The following is a 27,432-nucleotide window of genomic DNA, read 5'->3' on the forward strand; positions in this document are numbered from 1 at the left end:
GGAAGGAAGGAAGGAAGGAAGGAAGGAAGGAAGGAAGGAAGGAAGGAAGGAAGTCAGGCAGGCAGCAAGAATTGTTTCATGAGGAAAGGGTTCTTTGGAAGCACACACATTCCTGCCTTGTTTCCTGTCCAATGAAATAACGTCAGATTAGACTGGGGATGATAGAATCTCACAGCCTTCTCTTCCTTTCACATCTCCTTGCCATTTTCAGTCTTTGGCCAAGAGAGACATGCTGTCTTTTTCTGTGACCTCTCTGAAATGCTTGTAGAGTACATACCTGTGTCTGAAATGTATCTCTTTGTAATTACTTATTTCTGTCCCTTTACATCTCTGGTCAATGCTTCTTTATTGGATCATAAAGAAGCTCAGAGATTATATTCCCTGCATTATTTTCTATCTTCTTAAGAAAACTGGCCAGCAAAAAAGTTAAGAGCAGACCGAAGCTTGCAGTGGGTAATCAGTTCATTGGCTGTGCTTTTATCAGTGTATTTGGTGTTTGTTCTAGATTCACAATCTCTGAGAAATCATTGTCTACACCCTATCTTGCAATTCAAAACATCGACTCCTCCCGATTTTCAGAATGACTGTGGTTCTCCTTGTCTTTCTCATGCCCACTGTTTTCCAGTCAGGTTTTACTGTTCTTTTTCCTTCCCATCAATCTTCATCTCAACACTCTTGATCAGGGCAGTGAATCTTTTGTAGGCACACCTGTCCTCAAGAGGAGCGAGAGCTTGCCCTGCAATCCAAACTGCTTGTCAAAATATCTGGGCTACAGTTATCTACACACACTTCCAATTCCTGGTCTGCTGTCCTCGGAAAGGAGAAACACCATACCTCCTTCAGTCCATCACTCCCTACCGTGATGCAATGGTACTTAAAGTCACGGTTTCTTTTGATGCTTAGAATACTTTCATCCAAGCCAGTGCACTGGGCCATACATGGTAGCTCTGATATTCCAGTACATTACTGCACATTCCTTGGCTTGTCGCTAATACACATTCTCTCCTTCTTTCAACAGTATGCTCTTGTTTAGCTGACCTTATGATCCACGATACAAGGCTACATTCCCACATTTTTGCAGTGAAGTGGGCACCTTGTAATGAACTGCTGCCAATGAGATGAGGGTAGAAGCTGTGCTTTTTTCAGAGCAAGACCCTCTAAACAGCTGTGTATGTGTTTCCTGTCCTTTCCTCATTCCTAGTGTACAAGAAATGGTGACAAGACACAGAAATGGAAGCTACTATTTCATGTCACAGCACCAGCTCAAGAATAACTGTATCTGGATATAAGAGAAAAATAAAATTCAATCCTATTAAAGCCATTTAATTTTGGAGCCTCATAGATTTAGTGCAAATGATGCCAGCCCTACAAAGGCAGCACGCCTTAAAACTAGGACTCTTGGTCACCTCTGCGTCCCTTAGTTGGAAGTGCCAGCCATTTCCTCCCTGGCTGGCTTCTAGGCCAGAAACAGGAACCCCTGGTGATGAGCAGTTTTTCTTTATTTTATCAAACAAGGAAAGCAACTGTTTTCACATACCAGCTGTAGATTATGCTTGCCTGAAATAATCGCACATTTTCCAAACAGGGCTGACAGTGGAGACAGACTCCAGATCAACAGTGGAGCCCCATTCCTCAAATGAGCACCACCTTCTCCGGTAGGTAGACCTCTTCTGCTACATTTATTGCTCATGAGGTCCCAGGAGCCAGAACAGATCAGGGTGACTGAACACTCGGATTTGAGAAGATGAGCTCATGTGTCAAATGACTGTGACTCTAACTCCTGAGTGAAAAAGTCAGGAATGGGCCGTTCTCCTCTCCTTCCTACAGTGAAGCTTTTATTACTTCATTTTTCACATCCCCAAAGAAGCACTTAGGAAGCCAGGTGTGGTGGCACACACTTGTACGACCAGCACTCTGGAAGCTAACACAGGGGATCACTAGTTTGAAGTCACGCTGGGCTACACAATGAGACTTGACTTAAAAACAAAAATAAGGAGCTGGTGACATAGCTCACTAGGTAAAGGGCTTGATGTGCAGGCATGAGAACCTGGGCTTAATCCCCAGCACCCCGCATTAAAAACCAGGCACAGTAGTGCATGCCTACATGCCCAGCACTTGGGGAGGCAGAAATGGGAGGATCCCTGGATCTTGCTGGCCAGCCAGTCTAGCTGAATCAGTGACCTCCAAGTTCCGTAAGAGACCCTATCTCAAAAAAATAAAAGAGAAAGAATGCTTAAATAGCCAATGTGGACTTCTGACCTTTACACACATACACATACATGGCCTATGAACCATAAAATGCACACACAAATATGTATGCACATATACAAATAAACAAACAAACATGTACTTTTTCATGGAATAGTAAAGCATGCCACAGTGAAAGACAAAAAGCTAGAGGGGAGCAACCACATTGAGGGATATTCAATCCTACGTGAATTAGGAAGGACCTACTCTGTGTCCACTGCTGTGCTAAGCCCTCAGCAAAGGAAACTTAGACATGGGATCTTAATTTAAGGATAAAACCACTCTGATCAAGAAAACAAGATGTGCACAGAAGCCGAGCCCTAGCTGAGGAATTACTGGGAATTGATAGATGCTGGGAGAGAAAGAGCCAGTTTTCTTTAAGGCTGTGATGCCTTAGGTTGACCAGGCTCCAGGAGAGGGGCCCATACCCAAGAGCATTTGAGGAACGCAAACTAGACTCAATAGGTCTTTAAAGAAACAATAATAATAGAAGACACATAGGTGGTGGGGTGGGGGTAGGGATTAATAAGGTGGAGGTGAGATGGAGGATGAAGGTCTGAATACAATAAAAATTCATTGCATGAGGCCAGGCATGATGGATGGCAAATGCCTTTAATCTCAGGACTTGGGAGGCAGAGGCAGGCAGATCGCTGAGAAATGGAGGCCAACCTGCCCTCCATAGTAAGTTTCAGGCCAGCTGGGGCTACAGGCTAAGGAGACCCTGTCTCAAAAAAAAAAAAAAAAAAAAAAAAAAAAATTCTTTGTATGAAATTCTCAAGGAACCAATACCAAAAAGCAGCACAAAATAAAACCCCAGCCGGGCATGGTGGCGCACTCCTTTAATCCCAGTACTCGGGAGGCAGAGGCAGGTAGATGTCTGTGAGTTCAAGGCCAGCCTGGTCTACATAGTGAGGTCCAGGACAGCTGGGACTACAGGGAGACCCTGTCTCAAAAAGACCAAAAAAAAAAAAAAAACACAAAAAAAACAAAAAAACAAAATCCCAAAGCTTCAAGACATGCAGAAGTGAAACAAAGAACAAAGCATAACATCAGGCAGGCCGGCTGCCGGTGGGCCTTTTAAGCCGTCACTAGGGAGAGTTCAGTGGGGCTGAGGTGTAAGAAGGGTAAACAGGTAGCCTTTGGGAGTCTAGCCCATGGGTACAACCTGGCCAGGTAGAAAAGAATAAGTAGGGCAAAGATGGGGACTGGACTGGGAGGACATTTCCTTTGACATTTCTTGACCTTGGCTTCATGACAGGATCACTCTGGGGAGCTTCTACAAGATCCCAAAGCCTGGCCCCACTTCATACCAGTTCCTCCAGGCCATCTGGAGATCAAGAGCAAGGTCAGCTGGACAAACTCCCCAGGTGTTTCTGAGGCTCCCAGAGGGCAGAGCTGCATGCTCACAAGATCTTCCATGCAGAAAGGATAAGGTCTACTTGCAGAACTGCCTTCTTTTCTTTGGGTGTTTAATTTCACTTGGGTATCTAATGCCAGACCTATGCCTGCTGCAGCTAATTTATACCAAATTAAAATGCAAAGCAGGATGTGACTTAGCAGTTTAAAGGGTAAGAAGAGAGAGCACCACCCAAGAACTTAAAATAACATCTGGTGGTTTGAATTCTATCAGTGGGTGGTGTTACCCTCCTTTAACTGACTTGCGGAAGCCTGGTAGAATTTTAACAGTTGTCGACTGCTCTTCATTATTTACCTTAAAAGACTAGCAACTGAGGCACTGCAAAGTGTTAAAGTCTACTTTTTAAAACTTCTCCATCTCCTATAAAAATCTATCATCTCTCTGGAAATGTGAAAATTTTCAATTAAGTAACACACCATAAACACACTAACCAAGCACTCAAATAACAAGAAACTAAATACCCCAGTAGGTCATGTATCAGATATATTACGGACCTCAAGTTTGTTTTCCATCTAACTAAAAATCACCCAAACCTCAGAATATAAGCTCAAACCGAACTGTAAAACTAAGTTCCCGAGATCTATTGTGTTGGTATCCTTCCAATATTAAAAGGGGCAACAAAAAAACAATGCCCTATGAGGGAAACACAACTTCAGTGGATGAAGTAACAAGAAAAGAGAAAGAGCAAGTTTTAGCCTAGCAGAGGGGCGGCTGAAGGAGAGGAATATGAGACACTTTTAATTGTAGAATCTGAAGAAAAAAAAAAAATAAGAAGGCAGAAATAAAAGGAAAAGTCAGAACAAATCAAAAGAAAAACCTGGGGTGGATTGTGGCAGATAAGAACTCAAAAGTTTAGCAAAGGAAAGAATCTAAAGGCACCTTTTGTCTCCCACGTTAACAATATAATTGTTACTTATTCTCTCTGTAGAGGCAAAGTGGAGAGTCTTACTCTTTTTTTCATTTTGTCTTTAATTTTCTACAACTATCACATGAGTTTAGTAGCTAGTAAGTTGTTTGTATATCAAACTGATGGGTTGTGTCCCCCTGCCCAAGGCTAATGGTTAGAAAGGGAAGTGTGATGTCCTGTGACTTCGAAGCCCATGTTAGAAACCACAACACAGCTTCCACTTGGTGCCATCGTTATAGGGATGCTTGTCCTTCAACTTCACTGTATTAGTGACTTTCACCTCATTGTTACCAAATATCTGATAGGGGGAAAAAAAAAAAGGGAGAAAGGTTTATTTGGGCTCAAGCTTTCAGAAAGATTTCAGTCCCTCATAGTGGGAAAGACATTGGGCAGAAGCAGCTGCTCACAAGGCACAGAACAAGAAGTAGAACAGGTATGTGTCCCCTTCAAAGAACCGCCTCTAGCATCCTACTTCCATCAGCAAGACCCCAGCTCCTGAGGATCTGCAGCCTTCACAATAACACCACAAATTAGGGACAAGCACTGAAAACACGAAACCGTGAGTGAGCATCTTTTAGGTTCCAAGCCATAGCAGCCGCCATGGTGTAAGGACGCTCGAGATAGGAGCCGCCATGGTGAAGGAAGTGCAAGCTAGCTATGAAGGGAACTCACGAGAAGGCCATCTGGGAACAAATTGACATACCTCCAGCTGACAGTCAAAATCAGCCCCCACACATGTGAAGACGTGTGAATGAACCAGCCCTCAAAAGTTACAGTCCCTAGGCTTCTTGCAGGACCAGCTGACCTAGAACAGGGTAGAAACCAACTCTTTGCCCAGAGTCTGGCCCAAATCATAGATCTAGGGGCTAAATAAATTCTATCATAGTAACTTACCAAGTTGTGGAAATGGAACACACAAATGATTACATTCATTTTGCCATACTCATCTAAAACAACACCAGCAGGCCAAGGGCACAGCTAGTTACAAACAACTATTCCGGGAACTACCCTGTTATCCCAATCCAAACAAACTGAGGTTTGGTTTTGTTTCACTTTGTTTTGTTTGAGATAAGATCTCATTATGTAACCCAGACTGGCCTTGGATTTGCAATCCTTCTGTCTCCCACATGCTGAGATTATAGGGACATGCCACCACACTCAGCTTTATCTTGAAAACTATTTTTTTTTTTAACTGCTCATGGTGGTACATGCTGGTAATCATAGCATTCAGGGAGCTAAGAACATACTAGAGTACATAATGAGATCTTGTCTCACACATACCAAAAAAAACACTAGTTTTTAATTAGCAACTGGAACTGTCACCACTTGCCAATCAGAGCATAGCAGCTCATGAATGGCAAGTACAGATGAACTTCCTCTCAACATAACACATAGATACTCTCTACTAATAAAATGACTGTATTTGTTACTTTTCTTGTCGCTGAACTAATATCTGACAAGACACAACTTAAGGGAGGAAGGATTTATTTTGGCTTACAGTTGGAGTGAATCCAGTCCATCATGATGGGAAAGGCACAACAGCTAAAGTGGTTGGGTCCATAGTGGAGGGAGCGTGAGGCTGCTTGCTTGCTCACAGCTCAGAGGCTCACCCGGATGTAAGGATGCAAAGAGACTGGGGCTGGCAGTCAGGCTAGGCTATACTGCTCCCACCTCCACATGACCTACTTCTTCCAGCAAGGCCCCACCTCCAAAAGGTACCACAACCTTTGAAAACTGTGTCAGTGGCTAGGAACCAACTGTTCAAACATGGGAACCTGTGAGAGACATTTCACATTCAAACCATAACATCCTGCAATCTTTCCTTTGTTCTGTAAACCTACCAGAGGACACCCTGACCTCCACGTGTGTCCCTAATTGCAATTCTAAGGTTTCTACTACTCCCAAATGAGACATTTTGTTTGGGTTGTCATCTCTACCTCTATTTAGCTTTGTCAAAGTCTGGGGATGTTTATTACAAAGCACTAAATAACACCAGACTGGCATCCCTGGCAGGCCTCCAGGTTGGGCAGATGGAGATCATAGAACATGGGGTCTTAGGTCTTAGAGTTAAGTCAACAGCAGCACCCACTCTCCTGACCACTCTCCTTCACCAGAGCATCCTACCCCTGCCTTCTGGGTCAGACTCAGAAGACAGTTGCTTGGCCAACAAACAGCCCTGGCCTTTGCCTAATACAAGTCCCTAGGGGGAGCAGACACAGTCTAGTGCATGGACCAATCAACTGATCACAGTGAGTACTCTCCTGATAGTGACGGAGAGATACAAATATGATACTGAAAATTTAAGTCTGGGCACAATGAAATGGCAAGCAAACCCCTTAAGTTTGTCTTTGGACTAGATCTCAGTGTCTCTCATGTGTTGCTTGGCAGGACCTTCACAACAGCCTAAGTCCTGGTCGTGAGCACTTTCTCAACTGACTAAGATCCCAGGGTCAGTCCGTAGGAGGATGACCAAGAAGAGAACTGGGGGTTTGTGCTTCCCAGCTAGGGCAAAGGGAGGAGCAGAAGGAGAAGTTCCAAGTGAATGAATGCATTTAAATATTTGGAAAGAGCAAATTTACAGTGAATTAGAGTGGAAATCCCCATCCCCATTCAGCCCTTTGGTATGAACATGGAAATGCTTGGGCCTTAGCAGAGTTATCTAGTGAATCAGCATTATAATGTTATTATCTAATCCTGACTGCTCCCAGGATACCCTGAAGGCTATCTGTGCACTGAAACCAGAGGATGCCAGGAGGCCACAGGGAAAGCAGTGCCTTGTCATGTCACTGGAGCAAAATGAAAGCTGAATGAGTGGAGGAGCTTCAGGAAAGCCGCTCCACAGAACAGAGCAACCCTTGAACAATCAGGGAGGAAAGACTGCATGGACCAGGGCCACCCAGCAGAGCTTCAGTGGGCTGACTCTGGAGCCTCAAGACACCTTGGCCATCCATCCAGCACCCGAAATAGGGCGTGTGCAGCAAACTAGATTAACTTAATTTTAAATCATTTAAATTGTGGACAGGAAGTTTTTGATACTATTCTAAATCAGTTATCTTCTCCCTGACTTCTGTTAGCACAAAAAAAGGACCCATCCCACCTCTTGAAGTCTTCTGCCTCCCCCACTTCTGACACAGCCAGTGGCTGGGTACCGCTGAGTATAATGGCTCAAACTTCAATTATTAATTCACATCCCAGGCAGTTTTCTTTCCCATTCACTTTATTGGATAGTTAAAATGAAACAAAGGGGAAAACAGGATGCTGGATTCCTACACGACAATGGGATTTTTAGTAAAAAGCTCAACTTAAATTTACAGGTACTTCCAATGTGTCACACATTACTTAAAATGTGTGGTGTTCATGGACTGTTTGGGAATAGCATCTAATGGCCACTCAGTGTTAAGAGAATGGTTTGTGATCGAAGGTTAAAAAAAAAACAAAAGCATATTCTAGAACTATGATGACAACAAAATGTTATCACTTCAAACAATTATCAGTTGCCATGTAAAAACACTTTTCATTATCTTCAAATGGTAACAAAAACCTCCCCTAGCCTACAGTCTTCACAGCAGTGAGGGGCGGGGAGGAGCCTAGCAAGGATTCCCAGGCAATTTGCAAAGTACTAGAAGCTCAGAAAGCTGCCAAATAAACATCATTTGATTTGGCAAACAAATAAGAAGTTTTCTAAGAAAACAGCCAATTTCTTAAGTATATACATAATCTGAGGCCCAATTTCCAACTCAAACTTATTTTAGTCACTGATCAGCCTAATCCACCATTGAGGCAAATAGATACTCTTAAAAGATTTCCATTCAACAAGCAAAGAGTGGAACACTTGGTAGAGTACTCATCCAGCATGCACAAAGTCCTGGGTTTGATTCAGTCACCACACATACATATACCAGGCATGTGGTACATGCCTTAATCCCAGAACTCCATAGGTGGAGACAGGAGGGTCATAAATTCAAAACTGTCCTCAGTTCAAGGCCAACCTGGGATACATGAGATCTTGTCCAAATTAAAAAAAAAAAAAAAAAAAAAAAAATCCTCCATTCAAAACAGGCATTCTATAAATTACTAGTAGAGTGTAAATTGAAGCACTTTCTTTAGAAGACAATTTGACAATAGAAAAGGTGTCTTTCAAAAATACACACATTAGACTTTAGCTCAGTGGTAACTCTTGCTGGCCTGCCATGCTCAAAGTCCCTGGATTCCACCCCCTACACTTAAAAAAAAAAGACAACAATCCTCCAACATGAAGTATTCTCAAACTCAGAATAACTTACCCAAAAATCCTTTTAAAGAAATGAAATCCACCAGACATTAAGTATTTAAATTATTAAAATAATAAGCCATGGTAAAAACAAAAAACCAAACAATAGTTAACAGTGTATTGATTAGGAGTAAATAAGTTGGAGATAACAAAAGAAAATGAGAGCTGCAGACATTAAAAAGTACAAATCCTGAGTGATCCCAGCACTTGGGAGGCAGAGGCAGGTGGATCTCTGTGAGTTCAAGGTCACCCTGGTCTACATAGTGAGTTCCAGGACAGCTGGGACTACAGGGAGACCCTGTCTCAAAAAGACCAAAAAAAAGTACAAATCCTAACAAAATAGAAATAAAACAAGTAGCAAACATGTGAAAGTGGCCGGAAGCAAAGACTGCATCTGAGCCTTCATTGCCCCATCACACAGCACTCGTCCACCCTGCCTCCTGATGTCCTGTTTTCATCTCTATTCTGAGCCTATGAGAATGCAATTTTATGACAAAGAATGGCTTTATAGAAGATTGGCCATTTCTTTCCTTTTTGTTAATGTCCTAGTTTGTCTCTCCATTGCTGTGACAAAACACTCTGACCACTATCAACTTGAGGAGGAGAGGGTTTATTCGGCTTACATCTCCCCAGTCACAGTTTATCAGGGAGACCAAAGTAGGAGCTCAGGGCAGGAACCTGGAAGCAGGAGCTGGAGTACAGGCCATGGAGGAACACTGCTTTTACTGGCTTGCTCCCCTGGCCCCTGCTCAGCCTGCTTTCTTATGCAACACAGGCCCACCTGCTCAGGGGTGGCACCACCCACAGTGGGCTGGGCCCTCCCACATCACTCAACAATCAAGAAGGTGCCCCATGGACATGGCCACAGGCTAGTCCAAGGAAGGCAATTCCCCAATTGAGGCTCCCTCAACCCAGATGTGTCAAGTTGACACTAAAGCTATCCAGCACAGTTAAATTTAAGTTAAAAGTCAAATTGAATGTTTCATTTTAGAAACTATGTTTTGTCTAAACTCAGCCTTATACAATATGTATCTATTCATCCCTTTACATTGTAGAGAGGCATGCTTAAAATAAATGTTCACCTTAATGATTTTCTGGTTCAGATTCTGAGTGAATCTTTCTCCTTTAAAATTTTTTTCTTCTGACTCTTCAAAATTAAGAACCTATCACTGAAATAAAAATAAAACAATAACCAGGCGTGGTGGCGCATGCCTTTAATGCCAGCACTCGAGAGGCAGAGGCAGGCAGATCTCTGTGAGTTCAAGGCCAGCCTGGTCTACATAGTGAGTTCCAGGACAGCTGGAGCTACAGGGAGACCCTGTCTCAAAAAGACCCAAAAAAATTTTTTTAAATAAAATAAAACAATAATCACTTTTCAGAGTTGTGTGGGTTCTTTTCCTAAAATGTCTGATCTGCTCCTTTTATTTCCTACTACTCATCAGCCTCAGATTCTCACTCAAATATCCCACCAATCTCTGGATTTGCTAACCTTTTCTCTGGTTGGGTCTCAGTTGTTGGAGAAGTGTTGCAGGTCATGTGACAAGAGGAGAGAAGCTGCCTAGAGTCTGGCTTCTGAGGATGGTGATGGAGGACAGCGGTGCAGAAACCTCTGGTGAAGGTTAAGAAAGACAGTGGTAGTTGATTCTTTTGAGTGAAGTGTGAATGGAAACTGCTAGGCTGGGGATCCCAGCCATGCAGCTGTCACAGCACAATGGTGACACCCACCCCACAGGCAGGATTCACTATCACTGAGGCAGCTATACCACTAAGATGCCTTCTCATTTTTTCCCATCTTCTTTCTCTCTCTCTCTCTCTCTCTCTCTCTCTCTCTCTCTCTCTCTCCCTGATGAATAACTTCTGTTAGATAATTGAAAGGAAAAAGGATGTGAGTACAGGGAGGGAAGAAGGAAGAAATCTTAGGAATACAGAATAGCCTGTTCCTACATTTGAACTGGCCAGAGCTTCCTCTGAGGTGGAACAAGATTGTCTGCCCCTCACACCATCACTGCTTGTCCGAGTTGTACTATTCCACAGCAGAAGTCAGTGGTCTTGTTTATCCTGAGTCCTACTCCACCCTCTCCTCCCTCTTCAGGAGTATCAGAGCTAATGCTATAGGAACGGAATTTTCAAACACATTGCATTGAGGATTTCCAGGTGCCACACACAGGGCTTCCCAAGTGACAGATGAAAACCAACAGCAAAGCTAGATGTCATGGCACATGCCCACAATCCCAGCACTTAGAAGACTGAAGCAGGGGGACTGCGGCAAGTTCAAGGCCAGTCTGGGCTACATAGTGAGCACCAGGCCAGCCTGGAGAACAGTGAGACCATGTCTCAAAAAACAGACAAACAAAACCCCCCAAATCAATCAATCAATCAGATCAAACAAATAATTATAGCCTAGAAATTACAGTATTTTACAAGTGTTATATATATACACAGAGTTCAATCAGTTTGGTTGTGACTCCTAATTTAAGTTCTCACTTCTGTGGTAGTTCTTAGTGAGAAAGCAGACATAGTCAGCTTCAATAAAATGCACTAGCAGAAATGACCCAGCCTAGAAACAATTGCTTAAAAAGATCTAGAAATCAGACTTTATGATGAAAAATGAAGGCCTTACCCTGGATCGCTATTATTTAAAATGTGCCCTGCTAAATAGCAGTAAACACAGGGCTCTGGGTGAGTGGGTAAACAACACCCCAGAAACCCGGCACCTTTGGGGCTGCTGTTCCTGCCCACCCATTTGAAGACATCATGTATCACATCTTGGCACACTAAAGGCTCTCAGAAGTCCACAGCTGAAACAGTACAACAACAACAAAAATCACAAAACTCAAATTGCTAACTTTGTTGAACTCATTCCAGAGTTGTTTGATAAGACAGTCTGTTCTTTGAGGTAACGCTCATTCTCAGCACGCTTTCAGCCTGACAATGCTGTCTAGCTTTCAGATTCGATTATCCTCAGTCCATGAAATGGCTTGGTCTCTTACCTTTAAAGGTAGGTAGTTTGGATGTAATAACTCATCAAGCACGGGCACCATTTCTTGGTCATGAGTCAGGCTCATCTCAGCCAGTAATAATACCTGGGTATTCTGTTTATGGTGTCATGTCTAGACTTGGGAGGTATGGAGAATCAAGGGAAACTGACTACTGCATAAAAGCCATCAACAGTGTTTGGAGATGGGGACACGCCTCCCTATATGACCACATCCCTTTCTCTCCCTTTCCAACTTCCCTACTCCCCTTTCTCCTAGCATTTTAAAGTTTACTACTAAGACCTAACCTTTTCTAGTTCTGTCTTAAATTGTTCTGAAAAGGAAACATCTGGATAAGGGAAAGTATAACACGATATGAGGAAAAGATGCATCACTCAAGAAAGCTAAAAACTTAAGTAAGTACCCCCAAAATCTTGTGGCAAATATCTCAGTTAAATATTCATACTACTGTTATGTGGGCTTACTTAGAAACATGTGTACAAGCAATTAGTGTTGTATTTCTCCAAGAAAATGAGAAAATAGGACTAACATTTAATATTCACAACTTAACTGTTCACTGAGCACTTATCAGTCAGGCTTGGGTGATGGTCAAGCTTGTCAGCTGGGTGGAATTTAGAATTACTGTAGGAGAAAACCTCTGGATATACTTATGACGGTGTTTCCAGAGAGGTTTAGCTGAGGTGGGAAGACACACCCTGAATGTGGACAGCACCATCCAATGGCCTGGGGTCCCAGGCTGATTAAAAGGAGAAGTAAGTGGAGCAGCATTCATCTCTCTGCTTACAGACACAATGTGACCAACCATCTCATGTTCCTGCCACCATGATTCCCCCACCATGATGAACTGTTCCCACAAATCATAAGCCAAAATAAATCCTTCTTTCCCTAAGCACCCTTTGCCAGGTATTTTGTCCAAGTAGCTTATACTCATGGTTCCAGATATCACTGATAAAGCATCGAACTAACATTATATCACAGAATATTCTCTAAAATTCCATAATACCAATCCCTATGATGGCCCTAGAGAAAAAGAACATCTACATGGAAAAAGACTTGACTAGGGAAGAGTGCAGAACCATATCATAAGGTATAAGGAAAGCCTTTTCAGTCTTAGGAAGCTGAGGGAAAAGGCAGCAATAAGTTTTGCTCTTACCATGGCCAGGAATCAGGCTAGGTACTCTTACATATTACTTAGTTCCCAGGATTATCCTTTAACTTGCATTTTAAGTCTCATTGTGAAGTTCAGAACCTAGGAGCTGGGCTGGAGAGATGGCTCAGCAGTTAAGAACACTGGTTGCTCTTACAGAGGACCTGGGTTTGATTCCCAGTACCCACATGGTGGCTAACAACCATCTGTAACTCCAGTTCCAGGGGATCTAATGTTTTCTTCTGACCTTTGTGGGCATTGCATGATATTGGTGCACCTACCTATATGCAGGCAATATACTCATACACATAAAATAAAAATAATAAATAAAATATTTAAAAAAACCTAGAAGCCAAAGGTCAAACTTTTAGATTATGTCTGTTTCCATCTAGCCATACCATTTTTACCTAAGAATAATGAGGTTTGACCTGAAAGTGAATTCATGATCACTTCAAAGAAGCATTTCTCCTATAACTCACAGTGATAGAAAAAGAAAAGTCAAAGTATGTCAGGTCGAAGGGTGGACATCAACATCACACCTAAAAATAATCTTTTCTTAATTTGAAGAACTCACACATTCTGATTTCAAAGTTACTACGGAGCTATAGGCACCAAGACTACGTGTTCACATAAGGATACAGATACAAATCAGTGGGGGTGAGATTGACAAACCATCATATTTATGGTCAAATCATTCTTTTGTATGAAAAAAAGAGGTTTGTTATGGCACATGGCTGTGAAAGTCCAAGGGTGAGGGCCACATCTGGTGGTGGCTGTCTGGATGGCCTGGGAAGTAGAGAGGATTACATGGTGAGAGACAGGGAGTATATGTGTGAGTTTAGGGTCAATTAATTTTTGTCAAAAGTACCAAGAAAATTCAACAAATGATACTTGGACAGCTTGATGTCTACAGACAAAAGAATGAAGTCAAATGAAGTGAAAATTTTATATCATATCATACATTTTAAAAGTAACTCAAAATGGACCAAAGACCTAAATGTAAGAGCTAAAAAACATAAAACATTTAGAAGAAAATTAGGGGTAAGTCTTCCTGACCTTGGACTAGTTGAGGCTTATTCAGTATAACACCTAAAGCACAAGCAACAAATGGGGGAGTAATAAATTAGATTCCATCAAAATTCAAAAACCTTTATTTTTTGCCAGGCGTGGTGGTGCATGCCTTTAATCCCAGCACTGGGGAGGCTGCAGCCGGAGGATCTCTGTGAGTTCAAGGCCAACCTGGATTACATAATGCAGCAAGTTCCAGGTCAGCTGGGGCTATAGGGAGACCCTGTCTCAAAAAGACAAAAACAAAAAAAAAAAAAAACACTTTATTTTTCAAAGGATAACAGCAAGAAAATGAATCTATGGTAAAAAAAAAAATTGCAGATCATATGTTTGATAAAGTTCTAGTATTACAAATATATTGATATATAGAATCTTTAAAACTAAGCACTAAAAAAACAAATTTTAAAAACTGACAGCTATAATAATCTTTTTCTCTAAAGATACAAAAATGGTTGCTAAGCACATGAAAAAGTATTCAATATTATTAATCATAAGGAAACAGAACTCAAAACCTCAATGAGACAATGTCTTCTACTTTCTAAGGTAGATATCATTTAAATTTTAGTAATTAATTAACAGACAATAGCAAGTCTTATGGAGGCTAAGGAGAAACTGGAAGCTTTGACATTTTGGTGGGAATGTATACTTTAGACAGCAGTCTGACAGTTCATCAACATGGTAAAAATGGAATTGCACATGGCCCTGCAATTCTGCTCCTAGGTATATTTTCAACCACATGAAAACATATGCCCACACAAAATCCTGTACAAGAATGTTCATAGCAGCATAATCCATAACGCTCACAAAGAAGAAATTATATCAATTTTTCAAATCCCAAAAAACTCCAAGAAAGTTTTTTTAAAAAATCCCACTTGCATTGCTTTGAAAGAATAAGAAAAAAGTGAACTGAAAATAAGATCAATATGGAAGCCTATGAGTTCAGATCAGTTCGTATAAGGCCAATCAAATCTGTATCACACTCTGTGCAGAACAAAGGAGGAAATGGCAAAAGTCAAAGGTCAAAGTCAATGTCCACACATGTGAATGCCCATACAAATTACAAGGCAACTTAGTCATCCGGGGATTCACAAACACACCTCTTAAGAAACTGCTTGAAAATCATACCCAGAGAAGAAATCCAGGGTTTCCATGATGTCAAAGGCCTTCTTCTATCATGGGAGACAGCAGCAGCTTAGATCTCTACAGGTCTATTTGTATGCCATCAAGGGTTCAATTAAAACTCTTCATTCTATAGAATGACTAAAAGCTAAATTTGGATGGGATGTTAAAATGATCTTTATACTCTGGAAACAATTGGCTAATCTCTCTGATCTGTACATTTTTTTTTACATTTAACAGTGATGTTGGCCCCCATAAAAAAAGGAAAAAAAGCTACAACTCTAATTCTCAGAAATACCACCATGTAAATTAACACAGATATACAGATGTACAAGTATATTCACACCAACCAACCCAGCACAGCACAAGCTAATGAAAAGTCTGAATTCCCTTATCTGCAGCCAAAAGCCCAAGATAAAGATAAGAAGCTCAGATAATTCCAACTTTTGAGAGGCTGTGTTCCAGAAACATAATTATAACTCAATTGTCTGAAGCTACTTAAAACTCATTTTTGTTCATAGCAGTCTGCTGGCGTATGGTCGTGTGTACTGACCAGGCCAGAGCAGCTGGCAAAATGTGTTTGAAACACAGAACTGGCTGCTCTTCTTTTAGGGGAAAAATGCCCTTTCAAGTTCAACTCTGAAACACAGTTCAGAAGCAGTGGCGTTCTGGCCACAGCATCAGGAGAAGAAGGAGCTCACCCTTTCTGATCCCACCTTTTTTCAAGGACTCTAGGCTGGAGGGGCATGCAGCGTGTGGTGTGTGCTGGACCTAGTCCCATTTAAACTAGGAAGACTTCATGGGGGATCTCTGTGCCTGCAAGGGCCTGTGGCTTTGTGCTGATACCCCAAAGGTCTAATTTCAGCAAATCTCTGTCTATTTGGAAATGAAAAGAAACAAAATGTACCACTATGGGACTTTAAAGAAGCTTTTGTTGAAGCACACCATTCATATAGAAGGTCAAATTACTAGATTTTTCAAAAATACGCTTCATAGTGAAGCACATGAGAAGACTGGGAAGCATGAACAACTTCTAGTAGCTTCTCAAGATCTCCCAAGGCCAATATCGGTGCTGTTCTATACCATCATTCAGTCCTACATCCAGCAAAGAGGCTGGCACGCAGCAGCCACCTTAGAAACACTTGTTCAGTTTTAAGATTGTGGATGGAAAAGAGATGGAAGCAACTTAAGTGCCTCTCAGCTGATGAGTGGATAATGAAAATGTGGTACATTTACACAATGGAGTTCTACTCAGTGGTAAAGAAAGATGAAATCATGAAATTTGCAGGTAAATGGATGGAACTAGAAACTGTTATACTCAGTGAAATAACACAGACTCAGAAAAACAAACATGTATGTTCTCCCTCATATGTGGATCCTAGCACCAAATCCTTATATGTAAGTATGTATCCAGACATAACTACAGGAACCAGAATAATGCAAAGGAACCAGGGGGGTAAAGGAAAAGAAAGAACCTGAGAGAGAACAGTAGGAAACAGGTGTTACTAAAATGGATAAAAATGGAGGTATTTAAATGGGAGCGGGGAGGGAGGGCTATACAAGGAACTTTGGGGATAAAGGGAAAGAAGGAGCTCAAGAGAGATGGGACCATAGGAACTGGTATTATCAAGAAATGCGGAAAATGGGGACACTTTAAATGGGGAAGCCATGGAGGAAGGGTTAGACAAGGAGAGAGAGGAGAGATAAATAACACCTAGCTAGTTTTAAAAAATCAGAGGGAGGGGCAGGAGAGATTGCTTAGTGATTAAGAGCACTGACTGTTCTTGCAGAGGACCTGGGTTCAATTCACAAACATGCAGGCAATACACTCATACACATAAAATAAAAATAATAAATAAAAACATTTTTAAAAAAATCAGAGGGAATCATATTGGTCCAACAACCTAAGGACAAATTACACACACAATATCTCTACATGACTCCAAGTGTATAGCTAAAGGCTACATAACAAGATATAGTGCCAGAGAGGAGAAACTCCAGGAGTTGTTGGCCAGGGTGGTCCAAAAGACCCCCAAAACTACACAGGCTATTGCCACAGCCCTTGATTGCCTCCCAGAACTTGAAGGTAAGACCCTGCTGCTGAAGACAGACATACTTTGGACACAGGATTTGGAGAAATAGACCTGGAACTGATCTGGAAGCCACTTCCCCTGAAGCCTAGCTCTCATAGCTTTGGAGAGCACTATGAAGGTGCCAAGGGAAAACATCAGTCAGTGGTCCAACACCACCTTCAAGACCAAATAACCACATCAGTGGCTGGCACAGCATATGACATTGGTGCAGTAGTGGTACTTTTATCTTGGGAGCAATCAACAGCTACCTAATTGGACTAAAAGCCCACTCAATGGGAGGAAACTCAAGTGTGGTACCATGGACATAGCCAAATAGAAGTCATAGATCTCAGAGAAAACCCCAAGACTGTGACATCCCTAGACTAATGTAATTTCTTACTATGTGAAAAATATGTATCCTTGTATTACAGACAAATATTGTAGTCTCCACTCATCAAAGAAGCTTCGTTTGCACCAGATGAAGACTATTACCATGTACCACAACTGGTCACATACAGACATTGTCTATGAAGTACCCAGGCCTAAGTGACACATCTACAATGCAACCTCTACACCTAAGGCTCACAGAACATAGAACAGGGGTAAAGAGGTCACTAATGATTCTCTCAATTCTCATTAATTAAGTTCCTTCATGCAGCAGAGGGCCAGGAACACAAAAGGTCACAAATGGTCAAAGCGTAGATATTAAGAGTCTACAGAATACTGGTTCTTGGACAGGATTCCTATATCAAACTTCACCCACCCAGGGCTCAGGGACCATTTTGGAAGAGGGGAAGAAAGATTTTAAGAGCCAGGGAACAGGTATACGACCATATGGAAATAGAATCCTACAAGCTTCTGGGACTCTGCTCATATGAATCTATAGCAATGGTGTTAGCATTCACAAGTCCCATGCAAACTCAGGCAGACAAAAACCCAGCACAGAACTGAAGAAATATTGGCAGCTGATTACTGCTAAGTGAGGAAGAACTGATCTTCCTAAAGCGAGGGACTCTAGATAAGCTGACTAGACCTCAGTAAATGAACTCGCACTGGGGAACCTCTGGGAATACTAGACACAATATGCCTTAACACAAATGACAGAATGTATGAATTCCAGTGGGGAGGAGGGGCTATGGGAGGGTGCCAGTGGGGACAGGGGTATAAGGATGATTAAGACTGATTGAGATGTTGTGCAGGATAGCTTTAGTTGTCAACTTGACACACCTGGGTAGAGGGAGCCTCAATTGGGGAATTGCCTCCACTGAATTGGCCTGTAACCATGTCTGTGGGACATCTTGATTATTGAGTGATGTGGGTGGTGCCACCCCTGGGCAGGTGGTCCTGTGTTGTATAAGAAAGCCAGTTGAGCAGGGGCCAGGGGAGCAAGCTAGTTCCTCCATGGCCTGTGCTCCAGCTCCTGTCACCAGGTTACTGCCCTGGGTTCCTACCTTGGGCTCCCGGATGAACTGTGACCTGGGAGATGTAAACCGAGTAAATCCTTTCCTCCCCAAGTTGGTATTGGCCAGTGTTTTGTCACAGCAATGGAGAAATAAACTAGGACAGATATTCTGAATGAAATACACAAAAATTCAATTAAAAACAAATTTTAAAAAAGACTGTGGATGGAAAAGATTCAATATTATAATTTACATGCTATGAAGGCTAGAGGATAAAATGCCTAGACTTAAAAGGGCCTTGAGCTAACTTCCAAAGGACCCCTCCATACCCGTTGAGTAAACCTCAGATAAACCCCATATTTTCAGATCAGAGGTAATTTCCAACCCAGGAATGGTGTAAAGGCCCCAATCCAGAGACTGTATTATCTGGGAAAACAAATAATAACAGCTCCTATAGTCTCAAACTTCCAAACCCTGTTAGCAGCACTTAAACTGAACTATGAAAATAGCCCTACTACCGCCCTCTTCCGCAATCCCCCAGCTGTTACAAGCAGCCCACCAACTGTGCCTGAGGATGCCATTTCAGATCCGGGGAGAAACTGTCGTCACCTCCACTGTTCTCCATAAAGACCCGTCTGCTCCCGAGGTCGGTCTCATCTTTCATTTTCACATCACCCTGGTCTATCCCAGTCTAACATTTTCTAACAATGGCTAGTGTTGATTTGACATATCTAGAATCACCTAGAAGACAAGCCGTTGGCCATGACTTTGAAAGGATTAACTGAGGTGGGAAGACCCGCCCTGACTGCCAAACAAGTAAAATGGAGAAAGGACCAGAGCAGTGGCACTCACCACTCTCCACTTCCTGACTGTGGATGCAACGCAACGGGCCCTTTTCTGGACCCGCGACATGGCTCCAAGAGTAAATCTCCTGCTGCTAAGCCTGATGACCTGAGTTCAATCCCCAGGTCCCACACGATGGACAGAGAGAACCAACTCCCACAAGTTTTTGTCTCTGACCTCCACATTTGCACCATGACCCGCACACTATGATAGACTCACAAATATACACAAAAGAAATAAAGGTTTAAAAAATGTTAAAAAAACAAGCAAACCCTTCTCCCGGAGGTTGCTTTTGTTCATGGTTTTTATCACTACAAGAACCTACCACACATACACTGTGGTGGGATTAACAGAATAGCACGGTTTAAGAAATTATATTTAAGTGAGAAACAGAAAAAGTATGGCAAAAAATATCTTTGCACAAATACTGTACAAAACAAACTGTTATGAAAAGTCCTGCTGTGTTACAAAATAAATAAATAAATAGAAGTTCCCCAGTGTTATGACGGTCCACAGTAGGGTGGGTGGTGGAAACCTTAAACTTTGGTTTTGGAAAGTCAGGCTTACCCTGGCCTTGAGCACATTAGCCACCTCACACCTTGACCTTCTCAAGCAGGAATCAATTTCCTCAGCAAGGAATCAATTAGCTGAGTAACTAGGGTGGGAGGGAACTTAGAATTTCAGGGGATACTCTGGCACTTTTAGAGTTCTTTCTATAAACATGCAAGGAATAAAATACAACCCAACCAACTCCAGGTGAAGGCTGAAAAGTGTATAGTAACACCAGATGCCCCTAAGTTATCCTCTCCCATCTCTGAGCCTGCCTCCTGTTTCCCCTCTGACTTCCACTGAGCAGAGAGCTCTGCTCCCAGTCCTTGGTCTGACATCATTCTAGCCTGACCACCTGCTTCTGACTCACAACCTCATTGCCAACCCTAATGTTTGTGCCAAATTCCTCAACTCAGCTTCAGTTTTCAGGCCAAGGATCTCTGTCCACCGCTCTCTTCTATCTTGCCCTTCAACGGAAGGAGGGTCACCCACTTCAGGACAACTACGGGGCTAATGTGGAATCCCAAGCCAGCCTGTTACCCTAGGTTAATGCAGAAGGAGAAAAGGCAGGAAAGCAGAAGGAGAAAAAACACAGACCCTTTAGTAGAACCCCCACCACATGAGTGCACCAGAGATGGGAACGATTATGCAAATCGTCCTCACCTTAAGAACAGGCCTCCTATCCCATGTGGGGAAGGCAGACAGGTGCACCCAGATGCTTGATGAACTCTCCTTGCAGGGCAAGGCAAGCAGGCAGAAGCTGCCCCCAGTTCACAGTGACTAGGCCAGCTTCTCCGGAGCTCTCACACTCACAGCTAATCTCTCCCATTCTCTGCATGGCCCTGCTGGCCAGGTGACCTCAGTGCAAGGGCAGCCGCTGGGCTGACAGGATCTTCTTTCTCAGAATTTGAGAGATGAGCAGGGAGACCTGGACTTGATCAGATTCATGATCACTGAACTCAGAGGACAGGTGGAAGCCTAAGGGCAGGTATTTCAAACCAAGTTCAGGGACAGTAAGGATGAGAGAGAGATGGCAAAAAGGGAGGCACTGAATGAGGGAGAAGTGAAGACAGATGAGAGACCCAGAGAACCACAAACAGACAGATCGCACACATACACTTTCTCTCTCTCAGAAGGAAGCAATGAGAAAGGCAGAGAATGACAAAACAGTCAAGACAGAAGCACGAGTTGGAGCCCCAAGGGCAGTGTCTGGTGGGGAGGAGAAGCTGCCAGCCTTTCTGCCTGCAAGTGGAGTACCTTAGACCCCCCACCAAGTGCTGGGACTAGAGGCATGGACCGCCACATCCTGTTTTTCCATGTACCTATATATGTGTTTTTCTGAAGTTGGGATTTTCCTAGTACAGTATACCCAGAATAGGTTTCTACACAAAATTATTAACTCCAAGAGCAGCAACTACCCAGTGGAACTTCTTCCCAATATTGCCATGGTGACATTATTTAGTAAACATTTCCCTCCGTGCTTGCCCACTTTGTGTAAAGCTGGGTTTACTCTCTGTTGGGCAACATTTCACTTTCTGAGGAGCTAATTTCATTTTTAATGTCTTGTTAATGTCAATTATCTTCAACCTAATCAGCTCTCCTGAGACGCAGATGAGCCACTCAGCAATTTGACTGTGGCCAGGAGGCCCTGAGGTGCAGCAGGCCCCCTTCCTCTGGAGACGCTGAGACCTGAACTGTTCATACTCTGGCCCTGGCGCAGGGTGCCTGCTTGCTTCACCTTCTTATTAGGAGTGTCCTCTTTGCCATTTCTGTTTATGTGTGTGAGCATGAAGGAACAGGCCCAGCAGTTCCTTGATTGATACCTTCTGCTCTTTACAGAATAAGGGCACAATAAACTACACATATAATTAACATTGAAAATGTTATTAGGGATTATTAAAGGGCATGACCAGTGAGTCCGGTATTTTAAATATTACATTAGGACTGGGGGAGATGGCTCAATGAGTAAAAGTGCATGCTATAAAATCTTGAGGACCTGAGTTTGGATCCTTAGAACCCCAGTAAAGCTAGACATCTGTAATGTCAGTGCTTCTCTGATGGGATAAAAGATAAGACTGGAGAATCCCTGGCTGCTCACAGAGCAACTAGCCAAGTGTACACAGTGCTCAACAAGAGACCCAGACAAGGTGGAAGGAGAGGGCTAACACTCAAGGTTGTCCTCTGACTTTCACAGGAACACACACACTATACATACATATCATACATACCACATACACAGATGCATAGACATCACCTACTCACACACAAACATAGACACACACACACAAAATTTTTTAAGAATCATGTTAATAGGTACATCTGTTGGGATAAAAGGAACCAGCAGTTGAGAAAGAATTTATTCTGGCGTGGTCTTCACTGAGCCACAGCCACAGTAAGGAGCTGCTCTCAGTGAGCCCCACGGATATAAATCCTAGGAGCACACTCGGTGCAGAACATGAACTTCAGAGCCAATGTAGGTGTACATACGTGACTGACTTATTTGTCATCCAATCCTTAGAAAATTGGAGATCACCTACCTGTCATACTACAGGCTGGATACCTTTTCAAGAACAGAACAAACGCCCCAATTCCAACCCAAATCCCAATTCCAGCCCATCCTCTCACCAGCCTTCTCAATTAATGACAAAATCCACCTTGCTCCCAAGCGGCCCTGGGCAAGTCTGACACATTTCATGGAATTCAGCAAGGATGGCTTTCTTCCCAAATTAAACCAAGGAGAAAATCCTTCCTGAAGGAGTGTTCTCAGATTCTCAGGGCTGAAATGCTTTCAGCATCCTGGTTCAGGCTGGCAATTTCATGGCTCGTCTCTATCCTTATTTGCAGTGAACAAAAAAGAAAACAGCAAGTAAGATGGGTTTTCATAACAGTATCACTTTCTCCTTTGCATTTGACAGGTACGCATCCATCCTCATTGTTTTACCTGTATTTGAATATGAAAAAAGATGAATGGATAGAGATATTTTGGTTTCTATAGCTCACTTTTGAGGCAGGAGGGTATACCTGAAGCTAAAAGGATAATTGCTGCACTAAAACGGTCCTTTAAAAAAAACAAAAAACAAAAAACAGCTGAAGCCAGCCTTCAGTTCCGCAGTGGTGAAGACACAGGCACAACCAGCTAGAGGTGGGCTCCTAGAACAGGCTGTGCCACAGGAACTGGAACCTGTTATTTTTATTGTGAGTGGTGTATATATGTATGTGAGTATGTGAATTTATGTCTGCTGGTCTGCTTGAGTCACACACACACACACACACACACACACACACACACACACACACACACACAGTGGCCAAAGGAAGTCATTGAGTGATCTCCTTTATTGCTTTTTGTTTTATTCCCTTGAGTTAAGGTTTCTCATTGACCCTGAAACTTGCCAATTTTTGGCCAGGCTGGCTGGCCAGTGAGCATCCAAGATTAGCTTCTCTTCCACTCCCCCAATACTAGGGTTACAGGCATGTGCAGGACCATTCCTGGCTTTTCTGTAGGTGCTGGGGATTCAAACTCATATCTTCACACTTGCACAGCAAGCACTCCTACCCAATAAGCCATCTCCCCAGTCCCTGGAACCTACTATTTCTTTAACAATTGCCTCTCAGTGTTCTGAACTGAAGAAGCCTAGGATGTCCTATCCACACCCACAGAGCAGTGTTGATAAAGTGCATGCCACTTTGTATAAAGCTCTGTGGGCTTCAGCTTAAACACTTCAGGTCATGGCATGGCATGTTTAGATTTTTTCCATGGGCATTTATTACCTCCTAACAACAGGTGGCCTAGCTGCACATGAGAAGAGTCTTTAGGAATCGTAAAGAAAATCCCTGTTCTGGTCCCCTTTAAGAGTCAAGTTCAAGTTGCTAAAATGGCTGAACTGGACTAGGCCGGGCTGGGCTGGGCTGGGCTGGGCTAGGCTGGACTTCCATGTAGATGTGCCCACACACTTGTGGGTGCTAAAATGGCTGGGCTGTACCTATTCTGACTTTTTTCTAGTTTCCTGTCTAGAACTTGTAATGCTAAATACTCTTGCCTTTACTTCTCCTTCACATCTCCTATTCACCAGTCAAGAACTTTTTTTCCCCCTAGAGATAAGAGCTATGCAATTTGAGAGTCTTTTAGATAGACCCACTGAAGGGGTACTCCAGTTGCCTCACCCTGCGTCCCTGTTCAGCATGGAAGAAGCTAGAGTGGTCTGCGTCCTGATTCCCTATTCGCAATTTGGGTAACCCCTTCAGAGGATGGCCTGATAGGAATAGGAGGTAGGAATTGGCTAGGCATTTAAGGTAAAAGACCCCCCAAAAAAGTAGCCAGTTTCTTGGCTAAAAGTCAAAATGTCCTTGGGCCTCTTAGCAATATACTCTGTTCCAAAGGCCAAAAAGTTCAAAAGTATTTGGAGCTTGTATCTAATCCATAAAAGATTTTAGGGTTACGTCTTCGGAGGGGGGAATGTTAGAATAGCGAAAAGCTATTCTAAAAATAAATAAATGAAAGAAGAACAAAATAGAAAAGAAAAAGGAAAAAGTGATGGGGAGATATGGGAGGTGCTGGAGGGAGGGAGTGGGCATGGATATGATCAAAACACCTTATATGCATGTATGAAATTAATAAAATTTTTGTAAAAGTTAAAAAAAAAAGAGTCAAGTTCAACAGTTCTGGAAACTCTGGATGGACATTCTCCTAAGAGCTTCTCAGATGATGTAGATGCATGGCACTGAGGTCTACCAACTAGAAGGGGAAAGTCTTGGGTCCTCTGCTAAACACAAGCCTCAGCTCTATAGCTACGCAGACTTCACCTTCCAGCAACACTGATCCACCTGTAGCATCCCAACGCTGTGTCTTTGAAATAGTCATTCTCAACCCTCGTGGTAAGCACAGAGCAGGGCCCCCACCCAGAGTGTAACTCATGGAAGGGAGTGTCTACCTGCACTTTTCAGCATCTCCAGGTCTTCCAGCATCTCTATTTGGAACCCTTAAGGCTCCCTCAAACACACTCTGTGTGATCAACTACACTTGTTATAATAAAAAAAAAAAATGTGTTTTCAGGTCTGCATCCCCCAAACTAGAAGTTTTTGGACAGATGCTGTTCTCTTTCATCTCTATTCCCTGCTGCCTGGCAAGATACCTGCTATGCAATCTTAGTACTCAACATACTTTTGATGAAGGAACTAATGAACGCATCCACACGATCCATTGTGGAAACAAGACCACTGTCATTGTTTTCTTTCGGTAAACAAACAGGAGGTTTGAGAGGATATGGGCACTAATTTTTATTCAGTTAGCGTTTCCATGATGACTCGTGGGTTTCATGAGTCCCTCTGCCCATCTCAGGCACATGACAGGGAAGAGCTTTTGGAGGAACAACGCTGCTTTTCTCTCCTGTCTGGCCCCACTGTGCTGGGACTCACATGCCTTCAGTCCTAGCCTAGACATCTCTGAGAAAACTCAGAAGCAAGAAGCTGGCAGAGGAACTGGAAAAGCACAGATAGATATTTTATGTGCAGTTCAGAGTTTTCTGAATAGCATTTCTCTAAGCTCCAGGCTTAACGGGATTTAAAAAACACCAACTGTGATTGCCAAAGTTTTTATTTTTAGACTTTTTAGTAGAGAATATGACAATAAATTCAACCTACTCAGTCTATAAATCATCTCCATTTCCTTGTAGAGAACAGAATAGCATTTGGCATTTCTTGGGTATTATTTTATTTGCATACATAGTTATGCTAGTAAAATTTTGGTAACTAAAGAAGAATTAATAACTGGATCTGAAAATGATTCCCACGATTGTTGCTTAAGTTGGTAAAATATCCTCAGGCACAGAAGCAACTTGTGTGCATGGGGAGATTGTTCAGTTTTCTTCACAATGTGCTGACTTGTAGCTCTGTCTGCTCAGATGAGTGACAAGGGGACAGGGACAGAAGGCCCACAGTTAAGAGACAAAAATGGGATTAGAGACAAGTCAATAAGATCACAAAACTATGTTATGCTTTAAACCAATTATGCATTGCTCTTCCGTGCCTTTGCTGCTCTCTATTCTTTTAAAATCATCTTAATTATACTCAAGCGTATAGTTTGATGAGATTGAAACAAATGTATATGCCTTTGTAACCACCACTTCAGTCAAATAGGGAACATGCCTCATTTCAAACCTCCCTCACATTCTGTTGCAGGCAGCGCCAACCATTCTATGACTGCTGTTCATTTGACATGTTCTAGGACTTTCTGTCAGTCAATAGATTAATGCAATATATAAAGCTGGGGTCAAGCTTCTTTCTCTCAGCATAGTGTTTATGACCTTTTGTCATGTTCCTTAAATCGGTTATTCCTTACTGTCCAATTATGCAGAAGTATTCCAGTCTGTTCCTCAGATGATGAACGTATGACATGTTTCTGGGTTTTAATCATTATAACGAACCTACTATGAATAATTGCATATAGGTCTTTCTCTAGGGTTACTGTATAGGAGCAGAACTTTAGCCACTGGATATGTTTAAATTTACAAATTGCAACTTGCTCTCCAAAGTGGCTGCACTTTTTTAAAATTTATTTATTTATTTTATGTGTATGTGTGTATTGACTGCATGTAGGTAAGTGCACCGATGTACAATGCCTGCAGAGGTCAGAAGAGGCTGTTAGATTCCCCTGGGACTGGAGTTACGGACAGTTGTTAGCTGCCATGTGGGTGTTGGGATTAGAACCTGGGTCTTCTGCAAGAACAACCAGTGTTCTTAACTGCTGAGCCATCTCTCCAGCCCCATGGCTGCACCTTTTTATACTCCCATCACCAGGCCAACATTCAGGATGACAGTCTTTTTTAAAATATTTTATTTATTTTTATTTTATGTGTATGAGTCTCATACTGCTTGCATGTATGTGAGTGCATCCATGTTGTGCAATACTACAGAAGTCAGAAGAGGGCGTCAGATTCCCCTGGAACTGAAGTTTAGGATGGTTCATAACCACCATGTGGGTGCTGGGAATCGAACCCAGGTCCTGTGCAAGAGCAGTCAGTGCTCTTAACCACAGAGCCAGCTCTCCTGGCCGGGATGGCAGTCTTAAACATAGTCATGTGGATGGATGTGTGGGTAGACTTCACTGGAGTTTCATTTACAAGGTATGATATCTGGTTTTTTCATTCTCAAGGGGAAATTTTCACCCTTATGGAACATAGGCAATAAGGTACAATGAAATATCAATGGGTTAGGGTTAGCATCTTGATTTCATGACCCACTCTCTCACTAAGTAGTTGCCAACTGTCATAAAAACGAAATACCCCGACTACTATCCTCAGGCCTCTTGGGGTAAGTCTACAGCGCAGCTCTCCGCGCCGGGACTCCCTAAGCCTCATTCACCCTTCCACCCCACCCACCACACCCTGCCCCCCCACCCG

The 27,432-nt window shown here is 42.6% G+C and overlaps 1 protein-coding gene across 1 annotated transcript in view; it reads right to left on the reverse strand.

The window, feature by feature from the left end:
• Positions 1-27,432, reverse strand: part of Osbpl3 (oxysterol binding protein like 3) — a 201,525-nt gene that overhangs the window by 113,496 nt on the left and 60,597 nt on the right. The window lies entirely within an intron of this gene.

The sequence above is a fragment of the Nannospalax galili genome, unplaced genomic scaffold (genome assembly GCF_000622305.1).
Source record: "Nannospalax galili isolate Female #2095 unplaced genomic scaffold, S.galili_v1.0 scaffold158, whole genome shotgun sequence".
Taxonomy (NCBI): domain Eukaryota; kingdom Metazoa; phylum Chordata; class Mammalia; order Rodentia; family Spalacidae; genus Nannospalax; species Nannospalax galili.